Below are 22,905 nucleotides of genomic sequence, written 5' to 3'. Positions count from 1 at the left end.
GATTACGAAAAGCCGCGCGAGGAATACAAAAGTTTAGGAGGCTCAGCAGGAGTGGCGAATCAACACGGGCATGAACACATTTGTACAGAAATAGGGCGTCGGCGATAGAGCGACGTGTGGCCAGTGAGTGAAGGTGAAAATATTGCAATAGTGTGTCATAGTCATACAATAACTTTTTTTGTAAAAAGCCATTGTGTATGATATGGAGCGCTCGTTTTTGTACAGCCTCAAGACGCTTTGTATCAGTACCTGAAAGTGCGTTCCAAGCAACAGAGGCATATTCAAGCCTGGGAAGAACATAGGACTTGTAAAGTTTAACGAAGACAGCAGGAGTCTGAAACTCCTTGCATGTGTATGACAGGAGGCCCAGCGTGCGAAGAGCGGAAGAACGAACCGCTGCAACATGTTCATGGAATAGCAGCTTGGCATCAAAAATAACTCCTAAATCTCGGATACTGTCAACACGACATATTTCAATGTCGGAGAAGTATCGAAACACAGAGATATTTGTCTTGCGTGTGAACGAGACAACCTTCGTCTTTGCGCTGTTAATTTTGAGACCGTTGGCACTGCACCATGACAGTATACTGGATATATCTGCCTGTAGCTGTAAGCAGTCGGAAACCGAAGAGATCGCTTTCATTAATTTGAAATCATCCGCATACTGAAGTAGAGTAGAATGTTTGAGGCAGGATGACATGTCATTCACAAAGATATTAAAAAGCAGGGGACCTAGGTTGGATCCCTGAGGGACCCCAGATGTGGGAACATATGCATCTGAGTACGTGCCCGAAACAAAAACAGAACAGGAACGCTGACTTAGGTATGACTCGAAGAATGCAACAAGCGGGTCAGAAACACCGGATGTACGTAGCTTATCTAGTAGGAGGCCGTGACTCATTAAATCGAAAGCTTTTGACACATCGAAGTAGACAACATCAATCTGACCGCGAGCACTGACGACAGGGGCAACGGAAGACATGAAGGATACCAAATTTGTTACCGTAGATCTGCCTGCCATGAAGCCATGTTGAGAGTCAACGAGCTTGCGTTTGAAAAACGACGACAAGTGCGTATATATGATGTGCTCAAACGCCTTAGAAGGCGCGCATAGAATACTGATCGGTCTGTAGTTGGTCGCAATGTGCCGGTCTCCTGACTTGTGGACAGGAATCACAACGGATGACTTCCAGTGACTAGGGAAATTATTGCATCTCAGTGACAAGTTATAAATAAACGATAGTACAGGTGTAACAACATCAGAGTAAGCTTTCAGAAAAATAGCTGGAATTCCATCAGGGCCAGGTGTTGTTGTGGGTTTCAACCTGCGGATCGCGTCGCTTACATCACTCTCAGTGATAAGCGAAAAGCGCGTGCTACATATTCTGCTGGCAGCGCTTTGCATTCCTTCTCTAATGCCATGCTGCCAAGACAAAACTTTTGAGCATTTTTTTGGGCATGAATAGTGGCATCTTCAAGGTTCCATTCGGGTTCCAAATTTTGAACATGTAAAGGAGCCTTCAATCGCCGCACGAACGCGTAGCGGCGAAGCCTACGTTCAAGGCCACGCGCAACCACAGGTTTGGGAAATGGCTCGCCGCAGAAGAGACTACAACAGATAAAGAAGACAAACAAGAAATAACAGTACGAGGAACAAAGATTTGTGTGTTACTTCACGTGGTAAAGGTATAGGGTATAAAAAGCTGAAAACTTGACAGCTGTTAGGAGAACTAACATCGTTGAGGTTATAAAGAGAAAATCGTGTGCACATATGGCTGTTACGAAGTATGTTGGTATCTGCTAAACTGTGAGAAATCAAACAAAACATAAAATAAAGGTGTGGTCGGAGTGAACGGCACAACAAAGACAACAACAAATGATGACGATGAGATGGGGTGTTTCACCGCGGAGGTGCGTACCCTACCCCACTGCACGTGGAACATTATGTGAACATGATGAAGGAAGGATGAAAACACAAGAAAGAACTAAAATGGACAGCAGAAAATGGACCAACGACAGCTTAAGACGACATGTACTACTTTGCACAGGAAAATGTGATATCTGAGGTTCTACAATGTGCTAGGGTTGTCAAACCAAGTTTATCGAGGATAGGTTCATAATTATAGACACCAATGTGTCGGTCATAGAGAATGTCAATGACTCCAAGGGATTCAATGTTGTCATTCGGTCAATCTCTTATCTTTGAAAATTAGTGAAGCTAATTAAGTATACCATTTTAGTTAGCCATCGAACACTGATGAGACGGGCTAGGAAAGGTATCCGAGAGGCCAGGCATGTTAGGCGCCCAAACGGCACGTCCGGGGCTCTCATAAATTTTTAATAACAACTGTGGCACCTAACAAAGGACAACCTGTATATCCTCATGTGTTTCCATACTGACTCCCGGAAGAATTCGAGGCTCCTCCGAGTAGACCGAATGTACAATCGTATTTATGATATAGCGCACAAAAAAAGGAAACTAAAAAAATGACATGGTTGCAAAATTTGAGACATACACAAATAAAACATCTGACTAAAATTGACTAACTAACCAACATTCAGTTTGATTGTAGAAACAAGGTATTCTGAGGCACGATAGATCTATAAGTTGAGTGAATGTTGGCGTGGATATGTCGCGGTGACGTAGATGGTGTCGTCTAGACGAAAAAAATGCTGAAGGCTGAAGGCTCGGCAGTGCAGAGAACCTACAGATACGCACGTAAGATGAGGGAAGTAGGACAACCATGCACGCACACGCATGACGCTGAACTATAAAACCGATCTATATATTCCGAAACTCCGAGTGGCTGAACACACCGTTTGTATAGACTGCCGGTTTGGTTTCTTCTTTCTCGCTCTCTCCTTTTTACTTTTTATTTTCTTTTTTTTTTTTGGGGGGGGGGGCTTATTAATACCTGAAGACAATTTATGATACAGCTATAGGATGTCAGGGTGCTCGCTAACGCAGGAGCCTCTGTAGCGAAGAAAGCGCAAAGGCGGTCACGTGGTCGGTTTGTATTACAACACATTACTCTGCTCTCTTTTAACCACAATATTGCTCTTTGCCTTGTCAATGTCATCTGCATTTTTTAGGCACTGTAGATATGTCGTTCACCTCGAAACTACAAAAAAAGTTAAGAAATCACGACTTTCTGCTGTTTTTGTTTGATTTGCGATTATCTGGCGACTTTCTGTTGTCGTCATCTCTGAACTGAAAATCTCTCAAAATAAGCACAATTTCAGACAACGAAAAAAAAACAGAAACGTAAAGAAAACATATCGTTTTGCTTTCCTGTCTTTTATTTTCCATACTTAATACAGCTAAAGCCGTAGTGGCTCAAATCTATCCCTATTGCAGCCTATAATGCCGCGTACTTTTCGACAGCCGTACTCCTGGTTTTTCTTTTCGTCAGTGGAGAGGGTTCTAGCAGGTGTGCTGTCTTATCAGCGTAGTTCTTCTGAAGATTTATAATCTTGATCTAGACGTACATGCTCGCGCTTTCAGCAGACTGCTTGGGACTGTGTTGTTCGCTATCGCGTCTTTTTTCATTCGATCATCTTTGTTTCTGTAAGTGTGAAGAAAAGTTTATTGACCGGTTGATAAGCAACTGCGTGCACCACGTAAAAGTCAGTTGTGTGGCATCGATTGCTAATACATGAGAGTTGAGAGGCGTGTTCCGTTTGTATTATAACACATTACTCTGCTCTCTTTTGATCACAATAATGCTCGTTGCCTTGTGAATGTCATCTGCATTTTTTTAGATACTGTAGATATAACCAGCGGCATGGCCGAGTGGGCTAAGGCGTCCGCTCGTTGGTGGTAACCAAGGTCGTGCTGAAGACTGGGAGGTGGTGGGTTCGAATCCTACCGCCGGCTGTGCTGTCTGAGGTTTTCCCTGGGTTTTCCGAAGACTTTCCAGACGAATGTCGGCACAGTTCCCCCTGAAGTCGGCCCAGGACGCATACTAACCCCCCTGTCCCCCACTCCTTCCTGCTATCCTCTCTCCGTCTGTCCATATCTGTACGTCGCTCATAGCCACAGTTGCTTCGCGGCGCTAACACCCAATCAAAAAAAAAAAAAAAAAAGATACTGTAGATATGTCGTTCATCTCGAAACTGCAAAAAACGTTAAGAAGTCACGACTTCTGTTGTTTGAGTTTCATTTGCGATTTTGTGGCGACTTTCTGTTCTATCTATCAAAGTATGTCAAAATAAGCACAATTTCAGACAGCGAAAAAAAAATAGCAAAGTAAAGAAAATATATCGTTCTGCTTTCCTGCCTTTTATTTTCCATACTTAATACAGCCAAACCCGTAGTGGCTCAAATGTATCCCTACTGCAGCCTAATGCCGCGTGCTTTTCGACAGCCGTACTCCTTGCTTTTCTTTTCGTCAGTGGAGAGGGTTCTAGCAGGTGTGCTGTCTTATCAGCGTAGTTCTTCTGAAGATTTACAATCTTGATCCAGACGTACATGCTCGCGCTTTCAGCAGACTGCTTGGGACTGTGTTGTTCGCTATCGCGTCTTTTTTCATTCGATCTTCCATGTTTCTGTAGGTGTGAAGAAAAGTTTATTGACCGGTTGATAAGCAACTGCGTGCACCACGTAAAAGTCAGTTGTGTAGCATCGATTGCTAGTACGTATGAGTTGAATAAATATGAATGAAGCACGCTGAACATTTGATTTACACATAAGAGTTAGTGACGTCTTCATGTTGGGAAAAACTTCGCATGGTTGCATATGCGATCACAATGTCCTCCTTTTAACGTTGAAGCCGAAATAATCGGGGGCACTTCAAACCACGTTACTCAAGCTGTGACGCAACATTTGCCTCAGCTTGCCGTCGTCTGGATCTTTGGACGTCGTTCCCGATTTCCGTTTTTAGCTCACCTCGCGTCATAGAGTCCACATCTAACATGCGTGACACGCGCTGGTTGGGTTCGACACTTAAACCTGGCCTCTCTCCTCTTGGGTGCCACCTTCTTCTCAGTACGTGACGTCACGTTTCTGATTTCTCCTAGCCTGTAGCGCAGACTAATTTTCTCCCAACTTTAACATATTTTAGCCCATCCCATGCTGCGTCCCATTTGTTTGTTCGCCGATGATGTAGGTTCTCTAAGACACAGTTTACCTTTTCTAGTCCTTGGCTAGAAGGCCATCCTAGTCAGCGCTGCTGCACGTGGCTCATCGCGGCGTGATGCGAAAAAACATGTATATACGGGGTCACGCTCTACTGTCCGTACCACTTGCATTTGTTTCCCAGATCTAGAAACATAGTTAGGACGTTTGACGTCTCCTGACGCAGCTCTTTCCCTGCAGTATCTTGCTCAATTCTTTTACCACACCTCTGAAAAGACCCCATAACTGTGTTAGTTCACCTCTGGTGTCCGAGGGCAGGGCTGGGGTCGCAAGGCGTGGTAGACTCTCAAGAAGTAAATCGTCATTCTTCCCTGTTAATGATGTGAATTTAGCAACTTCCGTTTTGCTGTCAGTGAGCAGTCTGACGTTCGCACCAGATCCCTTTATAATCTCTGCCAGCTTTCTCACGGACGTGTAATATATTCCTTGTATATTCCCATACAGATTATCGAATACCCTTTTAGCAATTCTTCGTTCTATGGCGTACAGGCAGTCTGAAGACATATAGGAAGGCCCATCTGTTCGTACTCCCGTCGCAGACTCCCAGAATTCTCAGCCGCAGAAAATAGGGGCACAAAAGCTCTTGCATACAGGAACAATAGCAAGAACGCGCGCAGAGCGAATAAGCTTTGGCAACGTCCTAGCATACTTCCTACTCAAGACAAGACCGCAGTGCTATCAGGTCCAGTAGATATCTTGATGAACAAGGAATGATTTCACTAGATGAAGTATGGAAGGGGGGAAAAAAAGTAACTAAAATCAAAGAAAACAATAAGTCGGTCGTTACTTTTGTGCACGGGTTTCGTTGATAGCTGCTGTAATCGCCCTCGCCTTTCTGTCTGTCGTGTGGTTAATGCAGAAGTCGTGATGAAGCGGGCAACTCAACAAAATACAGATAAAATAATAATTCCGCGCTTGATGCCCCGGTACGAGTACATCATGAGCCGTGCAGCAGTGGCCGGTCTGCAGCCGCTGTAAGAAAAAAAGAAAATAAAAAAAAACGAAGAGAGAGAGAGAAACTTCAGTAGTCGAGTGGCAGCGGCGAGTCCCGCAAAAGAAGCTGATTATCGCTCTTATCTCTTATTGCTCTCAAAGCATGTACGCGGAAGGTGGACGGTTGTATTGCTGTGAGACCTACAGACTCATGTATTTATTTCCCCTGTTGGCCATGGAGGCAATACAAACGGGAGGTTAGCATTTCGTAGCATAATGTTAACATAGCAGCATACAACCACATGAAAAAAATGTGCAGATACGTGGAGGTAAATAAACAAGTACATGAAACATTTTGGTCAACTGGAGCAAACAATGACAACACGTACAAAATAGAAATTGAAAAACGGCAATGCAGCGCAATGGTCATGTCAGCCAGACGCGTGAGCCTTCCTCCTTCATCTCCCCCTCTTCATCCCTTCCCCCAGCAAAGTGCCGCCAGTGTAGGCATGCAGATCGCTCCAATTTCCACGTCACCCCTCCGCCCGCAATGGTCGCATAAGCATTTCTTAAATTGTTTGGCATCGGTAATGGAATGCATATAAGCTCTTGAATTAACGATCCTCTTAGGTATTATTATGATAATCAATTTTGTGAAACAAACACTCACAAGTTATTATTCGGCCAGTGGAAAGCAGACGCAGATGTACGGCAACATGAAAAACTCAGTGCGGCACCCCCCATTGTTCTCTATAGAACCCCGCTTCATTGTCTCTGATGTTTTGCACATGAAGATACGAATAGTCGAGCAGCTTCTTGAAAACCTACTCTGGAAATGCAGGACGTAGACACTGCTAATAGAGTGCGCGATCCAAAAGGAAAAGACACGTCCGTGAGAACGCTGGCAGAGATTATAGAGGGATCTGGTGCGAACGTCAGACTGCTCACTGACAGCAACACGGAAGTTGATAAATTCACATCATTAACAGGAAAGGATGTCGATTTACTTCTTGATAATCTAGCACGCCTTGTGACTCCAGTTCTTTCCTCAGACACCAGAGATGAACTAGTACACTTATGTGATCTTTTTAGACGTGTGGTAAGAGAATTCGAGCAAGATACTGCAGGGAAAGATCTGCGTCAGGGGACGTTAAACGTCCTAATCATGTTTCCAGATCTGGGAAACAAATGCAAGGGGTACGGACAGTAGAGCGTGACCCCGTATATACATGTTTTTTCGCATCACGCCGCGATGAGCCACATGCAGCAGCGCTGACTAGGATGGCCTTCTAGCCAAGGACTAAAAAAGAAAAATTGTGTCCTAGAGAACCTACATCATCGGCGAACAAACAAATTGGACGCAGCATGGGATGGGCTAAAATATGTTAAAGTATAGAAGAAAATTCGTCTGCGCTACAGGCTAGGAGATATCAGAAACGTGACGTCATGTACTGGGAAGAAGATGACATCCAAGAGGAAAGAGGCCACGTATAAGCGTCGAACTCAACCAGCGTGTGTCACGCATGTTAGATGTGGGCTCTATGACGCGAGGTGAGCTAAGAACGGAAATCGGGAACGACGTCCAAAGATCCAGACGAGCTGAGGCAAATGTTGCGTCACAGCTTGAGTAACGTGGTTTGGAGTGTCCCCGATTATTTTGGCTTCAACGTTAAAAGGACGACATTGTGATCGCATATGCAGCCATGCGAAGTTTTTCCCAACATGAAGACGTCACTAACTCTTATGTGTAAATCAAATGTTCGTCGTGCTTCATTCGTATTTGTTCAACTCATATGTATTAGCAATCGATGCCACACAACTGACTTTTACGTGGTGCACGCAGTTGCTTATCAACCGGTCAATAAACTTTTCTTCACACTTACAGAAACAAAGATGATCGAATGAAAAAAGACGCGATAGCGAACAACACAGTCCCAAGCAGTCTGCTGAAAGCGCGAGCATGTACGTCTAGATCAAGATTATAAATCTTCAGAAGAACTACGCTGATAAGACAGCACACCTGCTAGAACCCTCTTCACTGACGAAAAGAAAAACCAGGAGTACGGCTGTCGAAAAGTATGCGGCATTATAGGCTGCAATAGGGATAGATTTGAGCCACTACGGCTTTAGCTGTATTAAGTATGGAAAATAAAAGACAGGAAAGCAAAACGATATGTTTTCTTTACGTTTCTGTTTTTTTTTCGTTGTCTGAAATTGTGCTTATTTTGAGAGATTTTCAGTTCAGAGATGACGACAACAGAAAGTCGCCAGATAATCGCAAATCAAACAAAAACAGCAGAAAGTCGTGATTTCTTAACTTTTTTGTAGTTTCGAGGTGAACGACATATCTACAGTGCCTAAAAAATGCAGATGACATTGACAAGGCAACGAGCAATATTGTGGTTAAAAGAGAGCAGAGTAATGTGTTGTAATACAAACCGACCACGTGACCGCCTTTGCGCTTTCCTCGCTAGAGAGGCTCCTGCGTTAGCGAGCACCCTGACATCCTATAGCTGTATCATAAATTGTCTTCAGGTATTAATAAGCCCCCCCCCCAAAAAAAAAAGAAAATAAAAAGTAAAAAGGAGAGAGCGAGAAAGAAGAAACCAAACCGGCAGTCTATACAAACGGTGTGTTCAGCCACTCGGAGTTTCGGAATATATAGATCGGTTTTATAGTTCAGCGTCATGCGTGTGCGTGCATGGTTGTCCTACTTCCCTCATCTTACATGCGTATCTGTAGGTTCTCTGCACTGCCGAGCCTTCAGCCTTCAGCATTTTTTTCGTCTAGACGACACCATCTACGTCACCGCGACATATCCACGCCAACATTCACTCAACTTATAGATCTATCGTGCCTCAGAATACCTTGTTTCTACAATCAAACTGAATGTTGGTTAGTTAGTCAATTTTAGTCAGATGTTTTATTTGTGTATGTCTCAAATTTTGCAACCATGTCATTTTTTTAGTTTCCTTTTTTTGTGCGCTATATCATAAATACGATTGTACATTCGGTCTACTCGGAGGAGCCTCGAATTCTTCCGGGAGTCAGTATGGAAACACATGAGGATATACAGGTTGTCCTTTGTTAGGTGCCACAGTTGTTATTAAAAATTTATGAGAGCCCCGGACGTGCCGTTTGGGCGCCTAACATGCCTGGCCTCTCGGATACCTTTCCTAGCCCGTCTCATCAGTGTTCGATGGCTAACTAAAATGGTATACTTAATTAGCTTCACTAATTTTCAAAGATAAGAGATTGACCGAATGACAACATTGAATCCCTTGGAGTCATTGACATTCTCTATGACCGACACATTGGTGTCTATAATTATGAACCTATCCTCGATAAACTTGGTTTGACAACCCTAGCACATTGTAGAACCTCAGATATCACATTTTCCTGTGCAAAGTAGTACATGTCGTCTTAAGCTGTCGTTGGTCCATTTTCTGCTGTCCATTTTAGTTCTTTCTTGTGTTTTCATCCTTCCTTCATCATGTTCACATAATGCTCCACGTGTAGTGGGGTAGGGTGCGCACCTCCGCGGTGAAACACTCCATCTCATTGTCATCATTTCTTGTTGTTTTTGTTGTGCCGTTCACTCCGACCACACCTTTATTTTATGTTTTGTTTGATTTCTCACAGTTTAGCAGATACCAACAGACTTCGTAACAGCCATAATGTACACACGTTTGCTCAACGATGTTAGTTCTCCTAACCAGTGTTGCGGATTTGGCCGCTCAAATCGGATTTAAATCAAATCCGCATTTTTTCTGAAGGTAGTAAATCAAATCCAAATGAAGTCCGGATTTAATTTTGACACGTTAAATCAAATCCTTTTAAATCCGGATTTGTTTTTCCGGACCTAAATCAAATCCGCTTTTAAATCCGGATTTATCGAATCTTTCGACAAATCCGGGAGCCAAAATTCCTGCAGTAGCATTACCAGACCTATAACCGTGTCTACAAATTACTATTACTGCACGTATTCACTAAACAACGATTAAATAACAGCGTGACGTCGCACAAAGAGCAATAAATTTCGTCTGATTGACGAGGATATAAAGGGCCAACCTATCAATCCGCTGGCCGAAATTTTATTCATATTTTAGGACATAAATGTTTGAGTTTAGAAATACATTTTCGGTTACGCCTGCTCGGCGTGTACCAGGCTATCAGTCACGACGTATCAGCCTGTGTCAGGGGCGGATCCAGACGCTCGGTTTGGGGGGGGGGGGGCGGTTTCTTTGTTGGAGCGCGTAGTGGGGGAGGGGGGAGAGGGAAATTCAATGTATAAACTGACGTTTTGGGGGGCGATTGGGGGGAGCAATTTGGCGACTTGCTTCTACAGCCCGCTCGCTCTACCACAGGAGCTATATAAATGATATCTATACCATTCGATAGAGAATGAGTTAGCGGTTCTAATGAATCTACCTTCAAGGGCATGCGTGTACCCGCTCATGAACAATAAAAGTTCGAAATCGTAAATTTTTTGCCGGAAGTGCTCTGTTCGGGAACTTTTTCGTAGCGCCCCTTTAAAGTAGGAGTTAAAGTAGAATAACGTTAACTGCGTTCAAAGAACTGCACCTGGTGTTCCCTCGGTGCGTTGAGGGGAAGTGATTGGAACAGAACGGCTACACCTGTTGCTCTGGAGGGAGGACGCCGCTAGTGCGTGTGCAGATTTCAGACAAGGTCACATCAATTCGCGTAGAATGCGAAACGGCGCTTCGCTCAATTTCAAATCCATGCATCTTGTGAGGGAGCTTGGCGAAATCCACGCGCAAATCCGCTGAAAAAAGGGCGATTCAATCCAAATCCAAATCATTCGTGGAAAATGCGATTGAATCCAAATCCAAATCATTAGTGGAAAATGCGATTCAATCCAAATCCAAATCCTGCCCATATTTTTTTGCGCCAAATCAAATCCGCCAGCCCTCCGGTGGATTTAAATCCGGATTTAAATCAAATCCGTGGATTCAAATCCGCAACACTGCTCCTAACAGCTGTCAAGTTTTTAGCTTTTTATATCCTATACCCTTACCACGTGAAGTAACACACAAATCTTTGCTCCTCCTATTGTTATTTCTTGTTTGTCTTCTTTATCTGTTGTAGTCTCTTCTGCGGCGAGCCATTTCCCAAACCTGTGGTTGCGCGTGGCCTTGAACATAGGCTTCGCCGCTACGCGTTCTTGCGGCGATTGAAGGCTCCTTTACATGTTCAAAATTTGGAACTCGAATGGAACCTTGAAGATGCCACTATTCATGCCAAAAAAAATTCTCAAAAGTTTCGTCTTGGCAGAGGCAACATCCCATTAGAGAACGAATGCAAAGCGCTGCCAGCAGAATATGTAGCACGCGCTTTTCGTTCCAGAATACACAGGCTCTATGGGAGCTGTTTTAGGTGAAGCCTGCTTTACGTTTTGTCCCTAATTCTTGGGCATGTTAACCCAAGGCGTCCCTCCCCCACAGCTAACCAACCTGCTCTGGTGGCGTTTGCCTCCCTGGTTACAGCAGTCGACTGAAGCATGACCCTGCGATACCGCACCTCACCCACCAGAACATTCGAATATACAGGCCTCTGAACCTGTCGCCACGCTCGCGGCGAGTCCGCTGCAGGTCGCCATTGTGGACTGAGTCCGGTAGACAACGCTCACTCGATGATTGCGCATCACCGCTTGGGCACTACGTTTCTTCTCTAACACCCGCCGACCCTCCGCTACGCTGAGTGGTTCGCTCACTTCCAGTGACTAGACTAGGGACTAGGCCAGACCCAATAGAGGTGTTCTGTCCGTTCCTCGAACACCTGTTTACAGTGCGCACGCTGAGTCCTTGAGAGACCTGATCAATGCGATGCGGCCAGTGCGGGGCTGGCGGGGGTGCCAGCTACATTCGTCGAAACCTACAAGTATACGATCCAACGATAAAGTAGGCATACAAAAGAGCACTTTCGAAAGTGATAAAAATATTTATTCAAAAGAAGTTTTATATCGAGAAGCTTGCGATTAAATCTACATAAGCAAAGCAGCTAGCAGCTGCTTTCGCGTCTGACGAACTACCACCGACGTAAATGCGTCAAATGATAATGTTAATACAGCCAAGGACCTTTCGGGGGCTCCGGGACCTCAGAGCACTCGCTGAGTGGTATACCAATCCCAAAATTCGCGGTCACCCCCCAGCCGGCGCACTCCGTCACTATACTCAGCCGCTATGCGGGAAGCTGCCTTACAGGATGTTAATTCAATGGGAGACAGCGTTTATGCCAATTAACAGCAAAACAGAATAAAATTTTAAGATGTCATCGCCTAATAGAGAAGAACACCATGTAAAGAACCCCTGGAGACATGAAAGGCACCAGCAGAATATAAGCCTAGTGCACCCTGGCCAAATGAATTTTAATGCATTGCGTCTATGGGATTCCGTCGATTTTTGCACATCGCGCATGTTTAGACTACGATTTTTCGACAAAGGCAGTCAAATTCTGCAAATGTCATCGCCTATTTTCGTTCAGTACGTCCTCCAGGCCACATACCAACCACGGCACGATGTGTGAGTGTTAATCCTGATGCACCCAGGGCCTTCAAAGTTGCGACTCAGACAGGGTTCCCCTCCTAGGCGCTCGACGGACTAAGTCCCAGTATTATCGTAATAGGCATGCGCTGAGACTGTACGGCCGGTCTGAAGGAGTTCGAAACGAGAACTGTCATGTTTTCCCGAACTCGAAGTGGCTGACAGAACAGACAACTTTATTTTCAGTGAGTAATATAGAAATGATACCGTCTTGTATTTTATATCGCTTTTATATTAAACTATACAACTTGATAAAACTGTCCATTTCGAGTGCCGTTTTGGAAGCGATTTTGTCAAACGCGACCTCTCAGGGTGCAACAGGGGAACAAGATACGGTGTTCAAACCCCGTGATCTTACTTTCAGATATACATATTACAAAATTAGCTTAGAACATCTCTAATATTATTTTTATATCAAATAATATTAAGCCCCGAAGTTGACGAAATTCGCCACTTGGCCATTTCGAGTGCCATTTTGGAAGCGATTTTGTCAAACCCGACCTCTCAGGGTGCAACAGGGGAACAAGATACGGGGTTCAAACCCCGTGATCTTATGTTCACATATACATACTACAAAATCAGCTTAGGACATATTTAATATTATTTTTATATCAAATGATATTAAGCCCCAAAGTTGAGGAAATTGGCCATTTGGTCATTTCGAGTGCCGGTTTGGAAGCCATTTTGTCAAACCCGACCTCTCAGGGTGCAACAGGGGAACAAGATACGGGGTTCAAACCCCGTGATCTTCCTTTCACATATACATATTACGAAATTAGCTATGGACATCTTTAATATTATTTTTATATCAAATGATATTAAGTCCCAAAGTTGACGAAATTGGCCACCTGCCCATTTCGAGTGCCGTTTAGGAAGCGATTTTGTCAAACGCGACCTCTCAGGGTGCAACAGGGCAACAAGATACGGTGTTCAAACCCCGTGATCTTACTTTCACACATACATATTACAAAATTAGCTTAGGACATCTCTAATATTATTTTTATATCAAATAATATTAAGCCCCGAAGTTGACGAAATTCGCCACTTGGCCATTTCGAGTGCCGTTTTGGAAGCGATTTTGTCAAACCCGACGTCTCAGGGTGCAACAGGGGAACAAGATACGGGGCTCAAACCCCGTGATCTTATGTTCACATATACATACTACAAAATCAGCTTAGGACATATTTAATATTATTTTTATATCAAATGATATTAAGCCCCGAAGTTGACGAAATTGGCCATTTGGCCATTTCGAGTGCCGGTTTGGAAGCCATTTTGTCAAACCCGACCTCTCAGGGTGCAACAGGGGAACAAGATACGGGGTTCAAACCCTGTGATCTTACTTTCACATATACATATTACGAAATTAGCTTAGGGCATCTTTAGTATTATTTTTATATCGAATGATATTGAGCCCTGAAGTTGACGAAATTAGCCATTTGGCCATTTCGAGTGCCGTTTTGGAAGCCATTTTGTCAAACCCGACCTCTCAGGGTGCAACAGGGGAACAAGATACGGGGTTCAAACCTCGTGATCTTACTTTCACATATACATACTACAGAATCAGCTTAGGACATCTTTAATATTATTTTTATATCCAATGATATTAAGCCCCGAAGTTGACGAAATTCGCCACTTTGCTATTTCGAGTGCCGTTTTGGAAGCGATTTTGTCAAACGCGACCTCTCAGGGTGCAACAGGGGAACAAGATACGGGGTTCAAATCCCGTGATCTTACTTTCACATATACATATTACAAAATTAGCTTAGGACATATTTAATATTATTTTTATATCAAATGATATTAAGCCTCGAAGTTGACGAAATTGGCCATTTGGCCATTTCGAGTGCCGGTTTGGAAGCCATTTTGTGAAACCCGACCTCTCAGGGTGCAACAGGGGAACAAGATACGGGGTTCAAACCCCGTGATCTTACTCTCACATACACATACTACAAAATCAGCTTAGGACATCTTTAATATTATTTTTATATCAAATAATATTAAGCCTCGAAGTTGACGAAATTTGCCACTTGGCCATTTCGAGTGCCGTTTTGGAAGCGATTTTGTCAAACGGGACCTCTCAGGGTGCAACAGGGGAACAAGGTACGGGGTTCAAACCCCGTGATCTTCCTTTCACATATACATATTACAAAGTTAGCTTAGGACATCTTTAATATTATTGTTATATCGAATGATATTAAGTCCCGAAGTGGATGAAATTGGCCAATGGCCATTTCGAGCGCCGGTTTGGAAGCGATTTTGTCAAACTCGACCTGCCATAGTGCAACAGGGGAACAAGGTACGTGGTTCAAACTCCATGATCTTAGTTTCAGATATACACATTAGAAAATCAGCCTTGGACATCTTTAATATTATTGTTATATAAAAATATATTAAGCCCCGAAGTTGATGAAATAGACCATTTGGCCATTTCGAGTGCCATTTTGGAAGCGATTTTTAAAACGCGCCCTCTCAGGGTGCAATAGGGGAACAAGATACGGGGTTCAAATCCCGTGATCTTACTTTCTCATATACATACTACAAAATCAGCTTAGGACGCTTTTTGCTTAGGGAGTGTCGTTTCGGAAGCAGTTTCCTCAAACGCGACCTCTCCATGTACGGCCTGGCACCAGGATTAAAGGGGCTTCGCACGTCTTAAACGGCTTGATCTGCTGCCGAGCGTTGCGGTATCCTCTGTTACAATCCCAGTACAAGCCGTTCATAGTATCTTTTTGGCACAATGATACAAGTCATTTGAGTCATTGTAAAGGGCCCTGCTGCCGCCTTTTCCAAATTTTGCGGTGGTTTCCGATGCAATCAAAGGAGAGGGGCATAACGTAAGCCGTCGCGTCTTTATAGGTGTGTAAAATGTCGGCCACCATGATTAAAGGGGTTTTTGTCCGTTTTAAAGGGCTCTGCTGTAGCCTTTTATGGAGTTTGCGGCCGCATCCGTTATAATTCCAGTAGAACGGCAATAGCATGCCTAACCCGTTGCGTATACTTATATGACTTTGGAACTATGATACAAGGGGTATCGACCTTTTTAAAGGGCTCTGCTGCCGCATTTTCTGTATTTTGCGGTAGTCTCTGTTACAATCCCAGTAGAACGGCATTGCACAAGCCATTGATGACATGTCATCGGCAGCATGATACAAGAAGTCTCGCCCGTTCTGAAGGGCTATGCTGCATCCGTTCCCCGATATTTGCGGTCGCCTGTGTTATGATCTCGGTAGAATGACATAGTATAAGTTGTTGATAATATGACTGTGACAGCATGACACAAGGGGTTTTGCTCGTTTAAGAGGGCTCTGCTGCCACGTTTGCCGAATTTGGCGATCGCCTGTGTTATAACTCCAGCAGAATAGGATTGCACAAGACACTGGTAACTTTCTTTCTTTCGCTCCATCATACAGGGAGTTTCGCCCGTTTTATAAGGCCTTGCTGCTGCCGTATCCAAATTATGCGGTCTCCTCTTGCGCAATTCCGGTAGAAAGGCACAGCGTAAGCCGTCATTAATATGCCTTTGGTATACCATGATACAAGGGGTTTCGTACGTTTTAAAGGACCCTGTTGCTGCCTTTTCCGCATTTGGTGGTCGCTTCTGTTGCGATCCCTGTAGAAGAGCATCATAAGCCGTTGATAATATCTGTTTGGAACCACGATTAAAGAGGTTTTGCCCGTTCTAAAGGGCTCTGCTGCGGTCTTTTACGGATTTTGCGGTCGCCTCCGTTACAATCCCAGTGGGAAGGGCAATAGCATAAGCCGTCACGAATATGCCTTTGACACCATGATGCAAAGGGTTTTGCCCGTTTTAGAGGGCTCTGCCGGCGCCTCTTCCAAATTTTGCGGTCACCACTGTCAAAATCCCAGTACAAGGGCCTAGTATAAGTCGTTGATAATGGCTTCGCTATGCAGAATACACCAGTGACTCTTCGTGGTGTATTCCATGGGTGCCCCTGCCATCATCGGGGTTGCAGAAAGGTTACTTTTTACTTTTCTCAAAGAAGTTGGCAAGTGATGCAATGTTTCAGAAGGATACTGTGGTGGTGGTGGTGATGGTGAAAGGGCTTGCCGTTGTCGGCCTCACATATATGGGCAACGTCACGACTGACGCCCTGGGGAAATGTGCATCCTGGGCAGACTTCTAGGGTCACTGTGGGTCATTTCTTGCAGGTCGAGGTGTAAGCATACCATGGACTTGTTTATGCGTGCTGCACTTCGAGAACAATTGGTTGATTACCATGAACAGTGAAATTCAAACGGCTTCGTAACGGATATGTTCTCAAGCGGTGAACCACCCCAGGCCATAGTCATGAACTATTTGTTGTTGTTGTTGTTGTAACGGATATGTCTTTTCCTCAGACTTTAGCACCAGTGCTCGTAGGTGTCTGTTGCCGTGTAAATGTTCGGACTGCCGGCGATTTGCTGTGCAAGTTCACTTTTGTGCCCGTATCTTGGCAAGTTTTTTTCCTTGCCGTCGCGGCTCTCTCACGCTGAATTCAAACCGAAGGTATCAGCCTTTGGTCCGTTGCGCAACTCGTATCAGCAGCGAAGAGGAACGACAATTTCTTCTTTGTCATTGTTGTTGCGGCTGGCACTATCATCAATGCGCATAGAAGCCAAGATGCGGTACCCGGCGTGATAAGATGTCTGCGTGATTTCGAGTGGAGAGAACCATAGGGTGGTATATCTATATGGATACATATCTATGCGTATATGCATTGGTGGCCAAGGTGTATCGGGAAATCTCATGAATTACAGGGGAGTGGTTGGAAAAATTCAGGGGGAGCGTACACCTCCCTGGGGGGTGGGGGTAATCACCCTGGAAAGGACCGCAATTATAGCAAAGTACCTTAGCGTAAACAGCTGAGTGGTATAGTTATTAGGCATTCGCATATACAATTCGTCAATGAGAAACTTCACTTGACACACCAGCAGAGACAAATGAGCTTGTTTTCCAAATTAGACATTGAAAATTTGAAAAGCGTTGCAAGTTCTTCGTACATAGTTCTTCACGAACGATTATCCCAACGTCCAGGAGCACTGAAATTGTCGGTTTACACACTGTATTGCTGATTTTGCTTGCATTTTCAACGTGAAAAAGAAAAAGGAAATCAGGGAAAGAGAAATAATTAAAAATATTCACACAATGACCCTACACTACTCCATCTATATTACTCCATCTAAACTACTCCATCTATATTTTTTTTTTTTTTCACTGCGCCTCTCTGTGCTCAGTATACAGTTTTTCGCGCATGATATCCAGAGAGGCTGCTGCTATGCTGTAAGCCCATAAACTTAGTGTAATAATTAAGATGATGTCATTCTCTGCACTTGTCTCCACTATAGCTTCTCAATTATCATATTACTTACAGTGTAGCTTATCAAAATGCACGTTCAGACCAGATCGCTAATCGCTATAACTAGTAGCTGAGGTTCATGAGTCACAAGAACTGCTCGAATGTGAATGTCCTTCCTAACGTCGACAGGAGCAACACTACATCGAGCAAGGGTAAAAACAATGCCTGAAAACCTGGTTTCATTCCCACTTCTTCATTATTGGTGTGCGTGTGTGTCTGTGGGGGGGGGGGGTTGGCAGCTTTATTCTATTTAGTGGTCAAGAGCCTTCGGGACACAGAATAGCTGACTGCAAGCCATGCACATGCGGCCCGCGTGTGTGACAGCCCTGCTTGCCCTGATCTAAGCATTACTTCATCTTAAGCGATAAATAAATAATGTACTCGAGGGCGCGTAGCACTTGTTTAGCGTTATCTCCAAATCTGGTATTTAGTTCTGCTCCAAAATATCTGGTCCAAAGAAGTCGCGTTTGATCAAACTATTGCCACTCGCATCGCCACAGCACTCGAAGACGCCAAACTGTCCGTATCTTCCATTTCATTTAGTAATAATTCTGGATATAAACGTGATATCGAAGATGGCATCACTTAATTACGTAGTCTGTGTATCCATGCTTAATAGCTATGAGTCCGCGGCCCATACCTGATTCCCTTGCCAGAGCCCGCGAAGTAGCGTTTGGTCAAATCATTCATTTTCAAGCGACCAAAGAACAAACAGGAGACAAGATCAGACACAAGTCGCTCTGTTGTTGTTTCGTGTTGGTTCTTTGGTCGCTTGTGGATTTACACCAACCAGCCCAATCTATATACTTCAGACATTTTGCCAAATCGTCGCCCAAGAGGCACTCACTGGCACCAATTTGTCAGTTTCCTCTATTTTAGCTCGTAATAACTCTTGATACCAATTTGATACTGATGGTATCATCATAAAATTTTGTAGTCTGTGTATCGTCTGCGGACCGTAGCTGCTGTCCTTGCTGCACTCTTACCGCCGTATTCTTGAACAAGCCTCGACTCGACGCTCCGCCTCGACTCCAACGAGTGGAGGAAAGTGGCGCTGCTCCACTCGAAGAGCCCATGCGTTTCATGAACCCGCTTCGGGGATTCCTCCGCCAAGGCGCTCCTCGAGAAACCGTCCTCGAATAAAGCTGTAGTCTCGTCCCCAGCCGCCTTTCGGGACCACTCGGAAATGTTAATTATCGTGCTTAAAACACACTTATGGCATGAAAAATAAATGTAATTCTTTACTTTATTTCGACCAACCTGCATTACAAATACAAACACAAAGGTCTGCAAGTGTTTGAAGGAGGGTGCAGGTGTTTCGAACAGGGAAACAGACTGATAGGTTTCCTAGTTTTCTGGTCTGGCAATTACAACCACAACGGCAGCAGCTAGCTTAATGGCATGGTCACCTCGTATCAAATAATATGAAAGATGATGTCACTGATTGTCACTCTCCTATTACGTTACAATATTTGGCGTGAATGACTGTTTGTTAGCGGATGGGTACGTTTACCCAACGCGTTGAGGGTAGCTATAAACAATCAAACGAACAAAACAGATTTTACAACTACATCCCGAGCAAAGAATCGGGGAGACCATTCTTGGGGAGTCACCGCGAGCATGTCGTACGAAGTTTTATGGCCCTCATTCGCGCTCTGCCTAAACGGTGGAGCCTGTTATCCCACCCAACAAACGGAGTTCGTGCTATTGGAACGACAACTCAAAAATAAAAAATAAAATAAAGAAAACGAGAGAAAAAAAAACATGAATGGAAGATTTGTTGAGCCGTTTCGGTGATAGCTGGAGACAGAATAGCAGGGGTTGGGCCAGCTTGATACAGTATAAAGATTACGGAAAAACATTGAGGAGGCAGATCAGATGTTTTTTTTTTTTTTTAGATATCCAGTCAATGCACTGCTTCTTTTTTGCACCACTTTTTGCGTGAAAACATCCTTCAAACACACCTTCTTTGTGCTAAATAGCGCGACAGAAGGAAAATTTATTACACCTTGTCTTGAAAAGTGTGCTTGCGAGAAGGTGTGGGATTTTGTCCACAACGCGGCACAACGTCGTTTCTGATACATTCACAAGTGACTCTCGTGGCAGTTCGAAAAGTCCTAACGCCATAAAATCACATGTCGACGGGCAGCTGTAGCACAGGAGGTAGAGGCAGCCCACAATTGCACACATTTTCCTCGACTGGCAATGTATTCAAAAAGGCTTCGTACGGTTGTCTTCATGAAGCGGTACCGTATGCCATATGAGGAACTCGTGATCATCAAATTAGTCAAAAGGAGTTTGATGGCCCCTTATTGAACGTTGTCGCTCAGTGGTAATGTTGTCAGCACCCAGTTAAAGGCCATCGTGGCACAAAACGCAGTCGATGGACGCAGCGAACGACCTGTCTTCCGCCATGACACCAGCCAAACTCGAGTTGAGGAGCGTTCTCGAGGTAGCACCGATGTTACCTCGAGATTTTCGAGGAATGCACGGAGGAATTCCTCCACTCGAGGAGCGTTTCGAGTCAAGGTCGATTTATGAAGCGCAAAACCGGCCTCGAGGAGCAGCTCGAGTCGAGTTTCGAGTCGAGGCTCGTTCAAGAATACGGCGGTTAGAATTCGCATTTAGTGAATTTGTCGTCCAGAAGGCTATCACAGGCGCCAACCTGCCAATTTCATCCGGCAATCTCCCGATATCTGGAAAGTCTCATGCTCGTTCCCACAGTTATACATCACGTCTTATTCTTTATCTTATGCGAATGCTCCCGGGCGTGTTATCGGTGTTGTTATCAGGTCGGGGCGCGAAAAGGGAATTGTTCGCCTCAGATATGTCCTCCTCTCCCTGCCCAGATCTGTTCCTCCTCACGTACTCACGCACCACCCTGTAAACTTAGCTTCCTTGCGTAGTCCTCTGCTATCAGGTCAAGCCGGGTTTCAGAGGGGGTGTCCCTGAATGCTGCTCTTGAAGGGCCACTATCGCTTCCACTTCGGATGTAGCCTTCTTGGCAGTCGCATCTCAAGGCGCAGTTCATAGTGCACACCGTTGGATAGGGTTTCCCGCAGACAAGAGGACATGGTGATCCACATCCAGTCCAAACTGCTCCATCACCACAGCCGCGCGCGGCGCTGGGCGGAGCAGAGGCTGCACAAATCACTGCAAATCAACGAAGAAGATACATCTAATTACAAATTACCGAAACACATTTCACTGCAATACAGCAGCAAAGACTGACGTTCATGAAAAGTTTTCCACCTCTACCGCCGCACATCGTTCCTTTCTCCCCCCTCCACCCCCCGGAATTGGGTGGTCTTTACTGACTCAGCATCTGCGCTGCAAGCAATTGAAAATTCTGGCATACGAGGCTCCTCCGCACCGTTGGTTATGGATGTGTTAACCGCTTACAAGCTTGTCTACGAAGCAGAATGCTCTCCAATGGGTTCCCGCCAATTGCGGTGTCGAAGGCAATGAAGTGGCGGACAGCGCCGCCGAAGCAGCTCTCTCGTCTCGGACACGGACGCGTATTGCACTGCTGAGAGGCGATCGGCGGTCCATACTTCGAAGCCTTGTGACTCCTCTGGCTACCCGCCAACGGACCGCCGACATACTACCCCCAGCCATGCTGAGCAGAGTTGACTCAGCGCTCGCTTTCCGCATGCCAGCACATATCTCTCGTCAAGCCGCCGCATTAGTTCATCGAATGCGCCTCGACGTGGCCTTCACAGCACAGTGGTGCTACCGCTTGAGACAAGGTAATTCTCCCCACTGCAGTCACTGCGGTGCTGTTGAAGATCTCGAGCACATTCTTCTCCATTGCCCACACCACAACCCTTCCCGCTCCGTACTCTCCGCCTCCCTCAACGAGCTGGACTCCCGCCCCCTCTCCCTCACAAAATTGCTTGGCCCCTGGCCGCATCCACCTTACCAAAGCTCTGCCCTCAAGGTTCTCTTTGCCTTTTTGGACGCTACAGGACTTCGATCCTCACTGTAACGGGACCAAATATTTCATTCCCCGCTTCTCCTCCAGCAGTGGGGTAGAATATCGCCCCCGGCAATGAAACTCCCCACCCATCATCCTGAAATAAAGTTGTTGTTTGACTGCGTTCAAAGGTAGGTGATTAATCAACTCAAGCCAAGTCGTGCGAGAGTTAATGATCGAACGCGTACATTTAATTATGCGCACTAATTTTATGTCGTGTGCATGGCGAGCAAGAACGGTGTTCACGGCGCCAGTGGAACTGCTGAGTACGTCTCCTGTTTAATTGGGATATAGTATAGTATATCCACGACACACCAAGACATGAGTGTGGCCGACCAGAGAGGCGCTGGCTCCATCACTGTCGCTGTACCTGTGGCCGTAGAAGTTGACCTGATTGAGTTTCTACTGTTGGCGTTTATCATTATGCCAGGTTTTCTGCAGAGATCCATAATGAGTGCATAAGACAGATAACGCCTGTAATTCCTGTAATAGCGCGCAGAGCAAAGATCTGCTGCTTGACCGAGTGACCACCGTTCTTCGAGCTCTTCTATCGTGAGACGTTGATTGTTTGCTAGAGCGCGGCAGCTCCTAAAGATGCGGCCTCGGTCCTGAAAACACATTCAGCGCGATGTAAATGGCGCGAATGACTCCCAGCATATCGCACTGTTTTAGTCTCTTCACAGTAAGGCTCGAATTCAACACCATTAAATTGTCACTCGGCGACTCAAAGACACGAAGAATGAGCACTATGTTGGACGTAGCCTTTATCTTCAGAGAAGCAATGCATAGAAAGGAGATCATCCACAGGCACTTCATCTTGCTGCGTACGCTTTGCGGCTTGAACTGGGCTAACTTCTCTGAAGATTTCCTCTGTCTCGGACGCAAATGTGACGTTTTGTTTGCTTGTTCCGAATCGCCGCTTCACAAAAGTGATAC

This window comes from Ornithodoros turicata, unplaced genomic scaffold (genome assembly GCF_037126465.1).
Source record: "Ornithodoros turicata isolate Travis unplaced genomic scaffold, ASM3712646v1 Chromosome15, whole genome shotgun sequence".
Classification (NCBI taxonomy): Eukaryota; Metazoa; Arthropoda; class Arachnida; order Ixodida; family Argasidae; genus Ornithodoros; species Ornithodoros turicata.
Note: the sequence above shows the minus strand (reverse complement) of the source record.